General features: G+C 40.9%; 1 protein-coding gene across 2 annotated transcripts in view; it reads left to right on the forward strand.

Moving 5' to 3' along the window:
- LOC124606997 (pantothenate kinase 3) overlaps positions 1-14,818 on the forward strand; it is a 175,257-nt gene that overhangs the window by 63,876 nt on the left and 96,563 nt on the right. For both annotated transcript variants that reach the window (XM_047139145.1, XM_047139196.1), the window contains exon 2: positions 6,561-6,660. The gene's annotated coding sequence lies outside the window, so the exon portion shown is untranslated. The remainder of the gene's footprint in view (positions 1-6,560; positions 6,661-14,818) is intronic.

The following is a 14,818-nucleotide window of genomic DNA, read 5'->3' on the forward strand; positions in this document are numbered from 1 at the left end:
TCTTCGCTCACTGCAGGCCGACCCGTTGATTTCCCCTTACAGAGGCATCCAGAAGCTTTAAACTGCGCATACTATCGCCGAATGGAGTTAGCAGTTGGTGGATTTTTGTTGAACTTCGTCCTGAAGTATCGTTGCACTGTTATGACTGACCGATTTGAGTGCATTTCAAGCACGACATACGCTATCTCGGCTCCTGTCGCCATTTTGTCTCACTGCGCTCTTGAGCGCTCTGGCGGCAGAAAAAACTTTATGAGTTTTTCTACGTATCTGTAGTGTGTCGTGATCATATGTCAATGAATGGAGCTACAGTGAATTTATGAAATCGCTTCAATCATTTGTAATAGCCCTGTATAATCTGTCCAATAGGGCAAGTTTTCTATCAGCTGAATTTTATGTGGAATCAGGATGAGTTGAAGTTGCTGAAAGAGTTTCACAGTCCAGAGCGACCAAAGCATATTGTCTTGCATGAGATATGTGTCTAGTAGAGTTTGCAGTCAGCGTCACAACTGTGATGGAGTTTTTTCTTGCAACTGCTTGTTATATATGGTCTGTTGTAACTGTTGTCCTTGGGTACATGCCAGTCATTGTAGTAAAGCCTATTTTGCTATGACGTATTTCATGCACAGGTAACGCAAGGATGACGTCGCTAATGATGTCAGCATGTTCAGAGGGGCGCAGATCAATGTGACGTATTTAGAATTGTCATTCAGTATTCCAAGTGATGCAAACAGACTCTACTGAAGCAAACTACAGGCCTGGTTACTTGGTGTGGAATTGAGGCAGTTTAGGTCAATGAGAAAGTCTTTGAAGGGCAGTTATTGAGTTTGTGAAAGACCATGAGAAATGTAAGACTGAATGATTGTACAAAACACTCACAGCGAGGATGTGGAACATGTAATGGCATCCAGTAATTGAAACACTGGTGTAGTACAATCCCAATTATGGCTGTGTTTGCAGCTGAAAGATGCTGCATGGTTACACTGTTGTCACGATCTCCTCAGAATTGGTCAAAATATTTGAAGATGAAGCATCAAGCCCCATCTGTAACATGCGTGAAGATGGATCATGTTGAAAGTCTAATAATAAGGTGGACAATGGCGGCCTTTGTTGTGGCGAGACGGTTGCAATAGCTTAAGGCTGTGTCATTTGCACACACAAACACAGTCCTGGTGGAATCACTGTTTATCCATTAAAGCAATCACTGCACTAATGAGACTCACATCGAGGCTTGATCCATACAGAGTCTTCTGATGAAGCATTTGATGTGAACAGGACAGCAGGAAATGGCGGCATTGATAGTGCACACTAGAAAGAAATGAGCGAATTGCTGACTGGCGTGATTGCTGCATTAGTCGAGGGTCACCAATGTGCTAGATTTCCGCTATGGATATGAGAGGATGTATCAGTAAGTCAGTTGATATATTTATGAATAGATAACACTTTATTACAAGATAACACTTACAAGACATCTATGCAATACAAAAGTCGAACCAAGACTGCCATTGATCTGCAGCCCCACAGGTATCCCACCTCAGAGCTGCAACTTTTTCGTCCCTGTCATCAATAGTGCTGTTGTCTCACATATAATATGTGTATATTTTCACTAGCAAGTAAATATCATTCCTGATGTGAAAACAACTATCTGCAACTATCTGCAAATCGTCGAACTTTCTTGTGAGATAAAATGCTATCAGATTTCAATCTCTTAAGAACTATGAGATGAATAATGCATAAAAAACGATATTCGCCAGAATGTAGCTGTAAATTCGTATTAAGTTGATAAATACAAAATAATGAGATATGCCCTCTCTTATGAATTGTAAATATGTCCAGTTGCTGTTGTTGTGGTCTTCAGTCCAGAGACTGGTTTGATGCAGCTCTCCAAGCTATCCTGTACAAGCTTCTTCATCTCCCAGTACTTACTGCAACATACATCCTTCTGAATCTGTTTAGTGTATTCATCTCTTGGTCTCCCTCTACGACTTTTACCCTCCACACTGCCCTCCAATACTAAATTGGTGATCCCTTGATGCCTCAGAATATGCCCTACCAACCGATCTCTTCTTCTAGTCAAGATGCGCCACAAATTTCTCTTCTCTCCAATTCTCTTCAATACCTCCTTATTAGTTATGTGATCTACCCATCTAATCTTCAGCATTCTTCTGTAGCACCACATTTCGAAAGCTTCTATTCTCCTCTTGCCTAAATTATTTATCGTCCGCGTTTCACTTCCATACATGGCTACATTCCATACAAATACTTTCAGAAACGACTTCCTGACACTTAAGTCTATACTCGATGTTAACAAATTTCTCTTCTTCAGAAGCGCTTTCCTTGCCATTGCCAGTCTACATTTTAAATCCTCTCTACTTCGACCACCATCAGTTATTTTGCTCCCCAAATACCAAAACTCATTTAATACTTTAAGCCTCTCATTTCCAAATCCAATTCCTGCAGCATCACCCTATTTAATTCGACTACATTTCATTATCCTCGTTTTGCTTTTGTCGATGTTCATCTTATATCCTCCTTTCAAGTCACTGTCCATTCCGCTCAGCTGCTCTACCAGGTCCTTTGCTGTCTCTGACAGAATTACAATGTCATTGGCAAACCTTGAAGTTTTTATTTCTTCTCCATGGATTTTAATACCTACACCGAATTTATCTTTTGTTTCCTTTACTGTTTCCCCAACATACAGATTGAATAACATCGGGGATAGGCTACAACCCTGTCCCACTCCCTTCCCAACCACTGCTTCCCTTTCATGTCCCTCGACTCTTATAACTGCCATCTGGTTTCTGTACAAATTGTAAATAGCCTTTCGCTCCCTATATTTTACCCCTACCACCTTCAGAATTTAAAAGAGAGTATTCCAGTCAACACTGTCAATAGCTTTCTCTATGTCTACAAATGCGAGAAACGTAGGTTTGCCTTTCCTTAATCTATTTTCTAAGACAAGTTCCAACATTTCTATGATATCCAGACTGATCTTCCCTGAGGTCGGCTTCTACCAGTTTTTCCATTTGTCTGTAAAGAATTCTCGTTAGTATTTTGCAGCTGTGACTTATTAAACTGATAGTTCGGCAATTTTCACATCTGTCAACACCTGCTTTCTTTGGGATTGGAATTATTATATTCTTCTTGAAGTCTGAGGGTATTTCGCCTGTCTCATACATCTTGCTCACCAGATGGTAGAGTTTTGTCAGGACTGGCTCTCCAAGGCCGTCAGTAGTTCTAATGGAATGTTGTCTACTCCTGGAGCTTTGTTTCGACTCAGGTCTTTCAGTGCTCTGTCAAACTCTTCACACAGTATCATATCTCCTACTTCATCTTCATCTACATTCACTTCCATTTCTATAATATTGTCCTCAAGTACATCACCCTTGTATAGACACTCTATATACTCTTTCCACCTTACTGCTTTCCCTTCTTTGCTTAGAATTCGGTTTCTATCTGAGCTCTTGATACTCACACAAGTGGTTCTCTTTTCTCCAAAGGTCTCTTTAATTTTCCTATAGGCAGTTTCTATCTTACCCCTAGTGAGATAAGCCTCTATATCCTTACATTTGTCCTCTAGCCATCCCTGCTTAGCTATTTTAGACTTCCTCTCGATCTCATTTTTGAGACGTTTGTATTCCTATTTGCCCACTTCATTTATTGCATTTTTGTATTTTCTCCTTCCATCAATTAAATTCAATATCTCTTCTGTTACCCAAAGATTTCTATTAGCCCTCATCTTTTTACCTACTTGATCTTCTGCTACCTTCATTATTTCATCTCTCAAATGTCAGTCGCTCCCTAATGCTCTCCCTGAAGCTCTCTACAACCTCTGGTTCTTTCAGTTTATCCAGGTCCCATCTCCTCAAATTCATACCTTTTTGCAGTTTCTTCAGTTTTAATCTACAGTTCATAACCAATAGATTGTGGTCAGAGTCCACATCTGCCCCTGGAAACGTCTTACAATTTAAAACCTGGTTCCTGAATCTCTATCTTACCATTATATAATCTATCTGAGACCTTCCAGTACCGCCAGGCTTCTTCCATGTATACAACTTCCTTTTATGATTCTTGAACCAAGTGCTAGCTATGATTAAGTTATGCTCTGTGCAAAATTCTACCAGGCAGCTTCCTCTTTCATTCCATCCTCCCATTTCATATTCACCTACTATGTTTTCTTCTCTTCCTTTGCCTACTATCGAGTTCCAGTCAACCATGACTATTAAATTTTCGTCTCCCTTCACTATCTGAATAATTTATTTTATCTCATGAGACTTTTCATCAATCTCTTTGTCATCTTGTGAGGTAATTGGCATAGGTGTGGGCTTTGTATCTATCTTGGCCACAATAATGCGTCCACTATGCTGTTTGTATTAGCTTACCCACATTCCTATTTTCCTACTCATTATTAAACCTACTCCTTCATTACCCCTATTTGATTTTGCATTTATAATCCTGTATTCATCTGACCAGAAGTCTTGTTCCTCCTGCCACCGAACTTCACTAATTCCCACTAGATGTAACTTTAATCTATCCATTTCCCTTTTTAAATTTTCTAACCTACCTGCCTGATTAAGGGATCTGACATTCCATGCTCCGATCCATAGAACGCCAGTTTTCTTTCTCCTGATAACAACGTCCTCCTGAGTAGTCCCCACCCGGAGATCCAAATTGGCGACTATTTTACCTCTGGAATATCTTACCCAAGAGGACGCCATCATCATTTAACCATACAGTAAAGCTGCATGCCCTCAGGAAAAATTACAGCTGTAGTTTCCCCTTGCTTTTAGCCGTTTGCAGTACCAGCACAGCAAGGCCATTTGGTTAGTGTTACAAGGCCAGATGAGTCAATCATCCAGACTGTTGCCCCTGCAACAACTGAAAAGGCCGCTGCCCCTCTTCAGGAACCACATGTTTGTCTGGCCTCTCAACAGATACCCCTCCCTTGTAGTTGCACCTATGGTACGGCTATCTGCATCACTGAGGCACGCAAGCCTCCCCACCAACGGCAAGGTCCATGGTTCATGGGGGGGGATGTCCAGTTATAGAAAAAATAACTGTCTGAGAAAAGCTCGCATCGAAAATAATCCAACAAAACTAAAAAGTTCAGTGCTCAGCGAATGTGAGAGGAACAGAAGTATCAAAAAGGAAATGAACAAACGGCACAAAGCAACTATGTAGGTGATCTGTCTGTCGTACAGCAGCCAGGAAAGGCCAGACTATCTATTATGCTACTTTGTGTAAAAATTATGTTAAAGAGATTGATACTTAAATTACAGTGTAACACGAAACGCTTGTTATGATTTTATTCTGATATGATCGTAAAAAACCCGTGGCTTGAACCCAAACTGCACACACAGAAGTTCATTTTGAAATGTTCACATGAAACTTACCTTTTTTACTTCTCAGTACTTTACTTTATAAATAACATCCTTTATGACTTTTGCTTTGACATCAATAAATTTCATGATTGCCAGTTACTTAATTCTAATACTACATTCAGACACCGAGCAAGGTGGCGCAGTGGCTAGCACACTGGACTCGCATTCGCTAAGACGTCAGTTCAATCCTGCGTCTGGCCATCCTGATTTAGGTTTTCCGTGATTTCCCTAAATTGCTCCAGGCAAATGCCATAATGGTTCCTTTGAAAGGGCATGGAAGACTTCCTTCTCCGTCCTTCCCTAATCCAATGAGACCGATGACCTCGCTGTCTGCTCTCCTCCCCCAAACAACCCTATATTCAGACATTTTGTACCACAGATGGTAACTCATAACTGTTTGTGTACACTATTGACCACATCCTTGCCAGCCACTCACATTCTTTATTAAAGTACAGTCACTGGGTTTCTTTGTGTCAGAGTTGCTTACTACAGTGGTATTAGAGTCAGTTGGTTGAACAGAGCTTCTGTTGAAAGCACTATTGGTCAGTTTCATAAGTCATGCCCTGTTGCCAGATGGATTAAATAAAAATGTAACATTTGTAATCAGTGTGGCTCTAAGATAATATGAATTGCTGCGTATGATGATAGTTGCTTGGTTATTGTCCATATTATAGCATATAATGATATTAAATTTATCGTTCTGTATTCGATGGTAGCTGCTACTACAATAAAGTTTATACATATCATTACAGGATATATTGTTGGTAAATAAATTTATTCTAATAATTCATAGTACTCTGAATATGTCAAAAATCGAACAAAGCAAGATATCTTGGAATAAGCAGTATCTGTGGCTAAATAACTTACGTACTGCTAGTACTGTCTGATATCATCATGAAGGGATTCTGCAATCTTTACTATAAAGGCAATAAAATCTTGGTAGAAACTTTCAATCGATTTTTTTACTCAGATAAGCCTTCAAGATTCTGCAGGTGGTATAAGAAATTAGCGAGTAATCACACAGTTCAGCTCTTTTATCACTGCGAAAATCTTCGACTATTTTTGTCTCATTCTCATGTGCAGCTGGAAAAAAGACACACAGTTTACTTTTTTGCCCATATCTAATGCTTATTTTGATACCGAGGTTTATGATAAATAAGTTAATTTAATTTGTATTTGCAGAATGGTCTTGAAGGAATTGTGTCAATACATCTAACTGCGTCTGTGTTCATCTATACTGGACCTGCCACATACAAATTCACAGCAGTGCCCAACACAACAGGTAAGAACCATATGGGTAAATAATCCCATATCACTTTACTCATAATATATTATTGTTCCACATCTCCTCTGATTCAACAATATGTTATTAGTGCTTTATTTTTATGAAAGTGTAATGCTGTGCCATCCTTTACAATAGCATTTATAAAGATACAAAAAGATTAAGTAGAGTTTATTCAACTACCCTGATATTAATGCCATATATTACTTTATCAGTATGAGTAACATTGTACAACATATTACTGGAAATCAGGTATATTTATTACCACTCACCCACTTGTTAAGAGCCTCAACTACTGTTCTTTTACATGATTTTCTACATCTTAAATGGAAGTATCTGCTATGTACAAAGATATATTGTCTCTGTATGTCAACAGATATATTTACATAAAGAATAAAATGTAAGAGACTGTAGGCTAAAAGAGCATTCATTTGTAATAATCGCCTAAGAGACTCGATACCATGTTATGAATTTGTTTGGTTACCACACTGTTTTCCAGAAATATTTATATCTTTTTCAGCTTTTCTCACATGTAACATATTGGCCAAGTCTTTCTAACACATTATTTTGAGACATACAATTCCATTTGATTTTATCTAAAACTTGTTTGCAAAAAATTAATTTCTGTGGTATTCCACCGTGCATGTAATAAAATTCTATTTTGTTTCTTAGAATATATATCCTTGATGGAACTATGCTGTTTCATTTACACTGGATATGGAATTTATTATTATAAATCATATATTTCTACATTAAAAAGATGTAGCTATAATGCTGTAAAAGCAAAGTACAACCGAATTAAGGACAGTGTTGTTTACATACTACATCTGAAGTTCCAATGCAGTTATTTGATATAGGAGTAGCTTGTTGGTGCCTGTGCCTGTACAAAAGTCTGTTTACATCACGTCTACATAGACAGATTGTTGCGTGTGGTCAGGAGAGTTGTGCAGATGTGAAATGTGCACAAACATGGAAGTTGGAATTGTATGTGTGAAAAAAATCCCTCAAAGATGTGAACATCAACGACATCTGTGTAGACATGTGTGATGTGTGGTCAGGACATCACCACAAATCTGATGTTTGAAATATGTTGGTGTCAGCTGTTAGTTCAGTCTTGTGTTTCTCGTCTGTGTGCACATGGTCAATTTTAAAAAGGCAGATACACATCAGTGCTGAAAAAAATATATTGCTGAATTTATTTAAATATATAGCAGTCACACATGTTTTTCGAAAATTAAGACCGAGGAATACAGGATTTGAGCTAAGAGGGAAGTTGGCTACAAGCATAGATAGAGAACTTACAAGTGGTGGAACGTATGGCAAACAGGAAAATGACAACAGAAAATAAATTCGCTGCAGACTGTTTACCACAAACAGATGAGCAAAGTAGCGAAATCTATTCGATCTGGCACTCGGGACGTCGAAATATATAAGCCAACTTTGTGGCCTTCTAACCTTCTCTGCTTTCTGAATGATTCCAACAAAGATTGATCATATGAAACATAGTTTAAGGTTTAACTTGTAGATAACAGTAACTATTGCTTGTCACTTGCAACTGTATTCAATTATGTGTGAGACAAAAAGCATACAGGTAATAACTGAGGGAGATGCCTACAGATATTGCCACAGAGCTTTTACTCAATCCCTATTGTAGTTGCTACTGATATAAACCATTTCATCAAACTGAGATATCATTAGCTTGTGGATAACTGAACCAAAATTCTAGCTCTGCCTGTTTTTCAGTTATAAATATGTCCCACTATGTTGATCTGGTAAATGCACTCCAAGCATACGTTCACTCAGTATTGTCCTACACCATAAACCCACACAACTCTGTAGCAAAAAAAGTAACCCTATTTATTCTAAAGAAAAGTGCACTCAGAATCTTGTGTTAAGCCGATAATGGAAGATATTGCAGGGACATAGGTATTCTTACGCTTTATTTATTTCCTAAAGTAATGTATGGTTCACAACAAGAGTGAATTAAAAATGCACTGTAGAATTCACTGCCACAGTATTCGAATTAGAACTTTCGAAATGGATTATGAATCAAAATCTGGAGTTAAGAATGAAGTTTTATATTCTAGTGCAAAAGTCTGTAAGATATTGCTGGTAGACTTCAGGTAGGGAATTAAAAGTCCCAACTTTGAAACAAACTAAACTACAGCTCATTGGCCATGCCTACAATTTCTAAGAATATACAGAGTTTCAAACACATATAAAACTGTAAAAGTATAGTCGCTAACTAATCAGAACTGGTATATTACAAAACTGCGCTCTTTTACTTGCGTTCATGAAATCCTCTTTAATGGCAGCCTTAATAGCTTAGCATGTATTAAGTGTGAATTCAGTCAATACTTGTTTCGAAACTGCAGCAGAAATTTCTAGATCCTTGTAGCTTCTTCCTGTTGCCAGGAATCATGACGTTGTTTCCAGCCATGTACGTGGAGAAATTGCTTTACTAACAGAAGTACTTTACCATATTACCAGACGAGTTTCGAGCATCAAACGATAATTACATATACAGCGCTGGAAAAAATAGAACACATCGATTTTGATCTCATGACACCATATGCCATCTGTGGGATAGTAGGTGTACTTATAATGGTTTCTACATCATCAACCAACAGATAGCCTAGAAGCATAGCAACCAGTGCGCCATCTGTGTCTACCTTGTAATGGGGAACACTCACAGCCAAAAGGCACAGTGTGGTGCAAATGGGCAAAGCAAGCAGACAACCATGCAACAGAGACACACTTGTGCTTCCAAAAGCCAACTGGGAGGGTATGAAAGGAATCAAATTCTGGTATTCCACGTGGCGAGGCAGTCCTTTCGCAGAACTGCTATACAACTTGGATGTGCTGCGTCAGTGGTAAAACAGTGCCGACGTCAAAGGTGATGTAAACATTCTCGTACGCATAGATGAGGTTCTGGACGTCCATGCAGCACAGACGCCCGCCAATATCGTCGTATTGTAAGGGCAGCAGTGGTAGATTGTACAGATAAGAGGCCTTGAAAGCCCAAGTGTGTCAACATGAACTGTTGCGAACTGCTCATTAGCAGTGGGACTATAGGTATGCACACCTCTAGCGCTTCTTCCACTCCCACCTCAGCACCACTGGTGTTGTCTGAGGATCACGGGGAAGATGGAATGGCACGCTGCGGTCTTCAACAATGAAAGCAGATTCTGTCTGCATGCAAGTAATGGTCATTTGCATGAATGACGTAGACCTGATGAGTGCTGTCTCGTAGAGTGCATTTATCCAAGACACACTGGTCCCAATCCAGGCCTACTGTCTGTGCTATGATAAACTAGAACCTTTCTTCCACTTTGGTGTTTCTATAGGGGAAGCTAACCAGTGCTCAGTACATGCAGAGTGTTTTAGATCAATCCTTTGGCCGGTTTTGCAATCGTAAGATGATGAAATGTTCCAACATAATAATGCTCACGCACATACTGTCCGTGCCACTCAACATGTCCTACAAGATGTACAGCAACTTCCCTGGCCAGCATGTTCTCTGGAGTTGTGAGGTACGATGGGTCGAGAAGCGACTTATGTGGCTCGTCTACCAACAACTGTCAACTATGTGAACAGGTCGAGCAGGTATGGAATAACGTATTGGAGGACAGTATACACCATCTCTACAAGCGAATAGATGCCAGAGCCAGCGACTGCATGACTGCCTGTGGAGGCTTCATCATGTACTAGTATGGGTGTTGCAGCATGGGTTGATATTTAGTATCTCAGAACTGCTTGTGCTATTGATCTATGAATTAATCCATATGCAATGTTGCAACAATCAGACTAAAGTGAATTGGAAATCGATAAAAGGGTGTACTAATATTTTTTCTAGCAGTGTATTTTTGTTTTTGTACACTCCTGGAAATTGAAATAAGAACACCGTGAATTCATTGTCCCAGGAAGGGGAAACTTTATTGACACATTCCTGGGGTCAGATACATCACATGATCACACTGACAGAACCACAGGCACATAGACACAGGCAACAGAGCATGCTCAATGTCGGCACTAGTACAGTGTATATCCACCTTTCGCAGCAATGCAGGCTGCTATTCTCCCATGGAGACGATCGTAGAGATGCTGGATGTAGTCCTGTGGAACGGCTTGCCATGCCATTTCCACCTGGCGCCTCAGTTGGACCAGCGTTCGTGCTGGACGTGCAGACCGCGTGAGACGACGCTTCATCCAGTCCCAAACATGCTCAATGGGGGACAGATCCGGAGATCTTGCTGGCCCGGGTAGTTGACTTACACCTTCTAGAGCATGTTGGGTGGCACGGGATACATGCGGACGTGCATTGTCCTGTTGGAACAGCAAGTTCCCTTGCCGGTCTAGGAATGGTAGAATGATGGGTTCGATGACGGTTTGGATGTACCGTGCACTATTCAGTGTCCCCTCGACGATCACCAGTGGTGTACGGCCAGTGTAGGAGATCGCTCCCCACACCATGATGCCGGGTGTTGGCCCTGTGTGCCTCGGTCGTATGCAGTCCTGATTGTGGCGCTCACCTGCACGGCGCCAAACACGCATACGACCATCATTGGCACCAAGGCAGAAGCGACTCTCATCGCTGAAGACGACACGTCTCCATTCGTCCCTCCATTCACGCCTGTCGCGACACCACTGGAGGCGGGCTGCACGATGTTGGGGCGTGAGCGGAAGACGGCCTGACGGTGTGCGGGACCGTAGCCCAGCTTCATGGAGACGGTTGCGAATGGTCCTCGCCGATACCCCAGGAGCAACAGTGTCCCTAATTTGCTGGGAAGTGGCGGTGCGGTCCCCTACGGCACTGCGTAGGAATCTACGGTCTTGGCGTGCATCCGTGCGTCGCTGCGGTCCGGTCCCAGGTCGACGGGCACATGCACCTTCCGCTGACCACTAGCGACAACATCGATGTCCTGTGGAGACCTCACGCCCCACGTGTTGAGCAATTCGGCGGTACGTCCACCCGGCCTCCCGCATGCCCACTATACGCCCTCGCTCAAAGTCCGTCAACTGCACATACGGTTCACGTTCACGCTGTCGCGGCATGCTACCAGTGTTAAAGACTGCGATGGAGCTCTGTATGCCACGGCAAACTGGCTGACACTGACGGCGGCGGTGCACAAATGCCGCGCAGCTAGCGCCATTCGACGGCCAACACCGCAGTTCCTGGTGTGTCCGCTGTGCCGTGCGTGTGATCATTGCTTGTACAGCCCTCTCGCAGTGTCCGGAGCAAGTATGGTGGGTCTGACACACCGGTGTCAATGTGTTCTTTTTTCCATTTCCAGGAGTGTATTATAAAGGATAATTATGTATATGTTTTCAAGTAGATCCTCTAAGAAATACACCTGTTGTCAGGTGTGTTGTGCGACAAATATATGTGTAAAAAACTGCCTTGTCCTAACTGTCTAGACCATTTTGATCAATCTTTCTCTTTCTTCAATTTTGTTTGCATTTTTAGCAATATGTGTTGCAAACTCACTTCATTACCTGTTTCTGAGTAAATGAATTCATCTTCAAGGCTATGAGAGTGTAGTCGCTTGCAGTACTATCTCCTAATGTTAGGTAGTGCTCAAATATGGACGCTGATTTGTTAGCCATTCCAGCCAATATGGGTCACTACTTCTTTTTGGAATGCAGCTGTCTCTTGAAAGAGACAAATACATAGAAAGAAAGATCCCTTAACATTTAACTACAGTATAGCAGGTCAGCAACTGGAAGCAGTTAATTCCATAAATTATATGGGAGTATGCATTAGGAGTGATTTAAAATAGAATGATCATATAAAGTTGATTGTCGGTAAAGCAGATGCCAGACTGAGATTCATTGGAAGAATCCTAAGGAAATGCAATCCGAAAACAAAGGAAGTAGGTTACAGTACACTTGTTCACCCACTTCTTGAATACTGCTCAGCAGTGTGGGATCCGTACCAGATAGGGTTGATAGAAGAGATAGAGAAAATCCAACGTAGAGCAGCGCACTTCATTATAGGATCATTTAGTAACCGCAAAAGCATTATGGAGATGGTAGATAAACTCCAGTGGAAGACTCTGCAGGAGAGACGCTCAGTACCTCGGTAAGGGCTTTTGTTGAAGTTTAGAGAACATACCTTCACCGAGGAGTCAAGCAGTATATTGCACCCTCCTACATATATCTCGCGAAGAGACCATGAGGGTAAAATCAGAGAGATTAGAGCCCACACAGAGGCATACCGACAATCCTTCTTTCCACGAACAATACGAGACTGGAATAGAAGGGAGAACTGATAGAGGAACTCAAGGTACCCTCCGCCACACATCGTCAGGTGGCTTGCGGAGTATGGATGTAGATGTAGATTTAGAAAGATCACATTCATGACATGCTCAGCTTACTCAGAAATGACAACCTTGGTGAACCCAACTGATTTCGTCGTATTTCGTTGTTTTCATATCATAACTTGCATATTATGACAATATGCCATTTTAAGACCATGGCATATTGGAGATTCATCATAAACACATCACCCTTAGTATGATTTCCTATAATTAAATGTCAGTTAATTATGTATCAGTGGATAAAAGCCTTCAGGAGACCCTAAGTTGAATCACAACATCGCTGAGAGTTGCATGTCTTTTCTGTGGTATTGTGGTTAACACTTTCGGGATGGAGTGCGTTTCCCCAAAGCGGAGCAATTCGGCGGCACTGTGCGGGTTCCATATCCCTTAGATTTCTTTCATCGCTTACAAAATGTACAGTTTTTGACTTATTGGTGTAATTTTTTTGTAATGAAGCTTAAAACACGCTATTTACTTGCCAGTAATAATTTCATTATTCCATATCGCGCACTTTTTGACTTGGCGGTGGTGTTAAAATAGAAAAATGAAAAAAAACGATTTTTTGTTACTTTTTCAGTTGAGAGGTGCAACATTGAATTTGCCATATTAAAATTAGGTGTATCTTATTCTTAAAAGTTTTATCTTTAAAATGACTTATGAAATACAATTTTTTCTCTTATGGGACGTGCATGGGAAGAAAAATAAAAAGTCAATTTTGAAGGATGAAAAATTTAATTTATGTCAATAAACTATAAAATTTCATAAAATTGGCTTAAAACAAACTTTACAACTTTGGCATATCGATTTTACAAGTCCTTTTGGTATTTTTCTAGTTTGTGATACCTGTTGAAGCACTCAGGCACACGAAGGGAATGGTTGGACGGACAAGTTTTGCAAAACAAGGGGGATCGTTTTCGTCCTCCTTGGTTGGAGCGATCACTGCAAACGACACAGTCACCATGTTTTCAGATGGCTATTCTCGTGATAGCATGGTATAGGCTGTCCATCCTGTTTGGTCACCATGCTCAGAATGTGGCCTCTTCCTTGACGGGTTAATTGAGCCCTAACGTCGCCCAAGAGCACCTTCACGAGACTCTTCCGAAACTGCAAATGACTCTTTGGTGTCTCTCCTCTTTTCTTTGCTATTATGACATATAACAAGAAAGTGGTGACGACCCCCGTCTGAAATTAGTCAGAACAATTACCCTTTTGTCAGGATGCGCCCTGTCCTGCGTAGATCATCCAAGCCAGTCCCTAGATACAGTGCTGGGGGTGTGACACAACAATCAGGCCACATATACGGCCTTGTGTCCCATAGCGACTGCCGCATCAGGCCATGTATACGGACCTTGCATCCTGAAAGGGTTAAGGCTGGACCACACACATCGATCTGCCTGACAGACATCTGCCCAAATGGTGGGACATGGAATAAATCACTGCAAATGTGGTGGGTTCACATGTTACAAACTCCATGTGTCTGCTGACAGCCACCTGTCGGTCTAGAAAAGACATTTCAGTGGAAAGTGACTAAGCTGTTGCGTAATTATTTGTGGATGTGTATGGAAAAATTCAACTATATTTTAACGGTCATAACCCCTTGTATAATATGGAAAAATACTTGTATGAGGAGAGCAATTACTGCCCATGAGCAGCTGATGCTGATGTTAATATTACTGGTAAAAGGAGGATGCTACAAGAAGCTAGAATTCTCTATTACAGTTTTGAAACAACATGGGATGTTATTTACAATGTCCTGAAGCAAGATTTAATAATGATGAATAAAGTACTGGTATCTCAATTCTGTAGTATACCAATTCTGACAAATTATAGATAATATC

Source organism: Schistocerca americana, chromosome 1 (assembly GCF_021461395.2).
Source record: "Schistocerca americana isolate TAMUIC-IGC-003095 chromosome 1, iqSchAmer2.1, whole genome shotgun sequence".
Classification (NCBI taxonomy): Eukaryota; Metazoa; Arthropoda; class Insecta; order Orthoptera; family Acrididae; genus Schistocerca; species Schistocerca americana.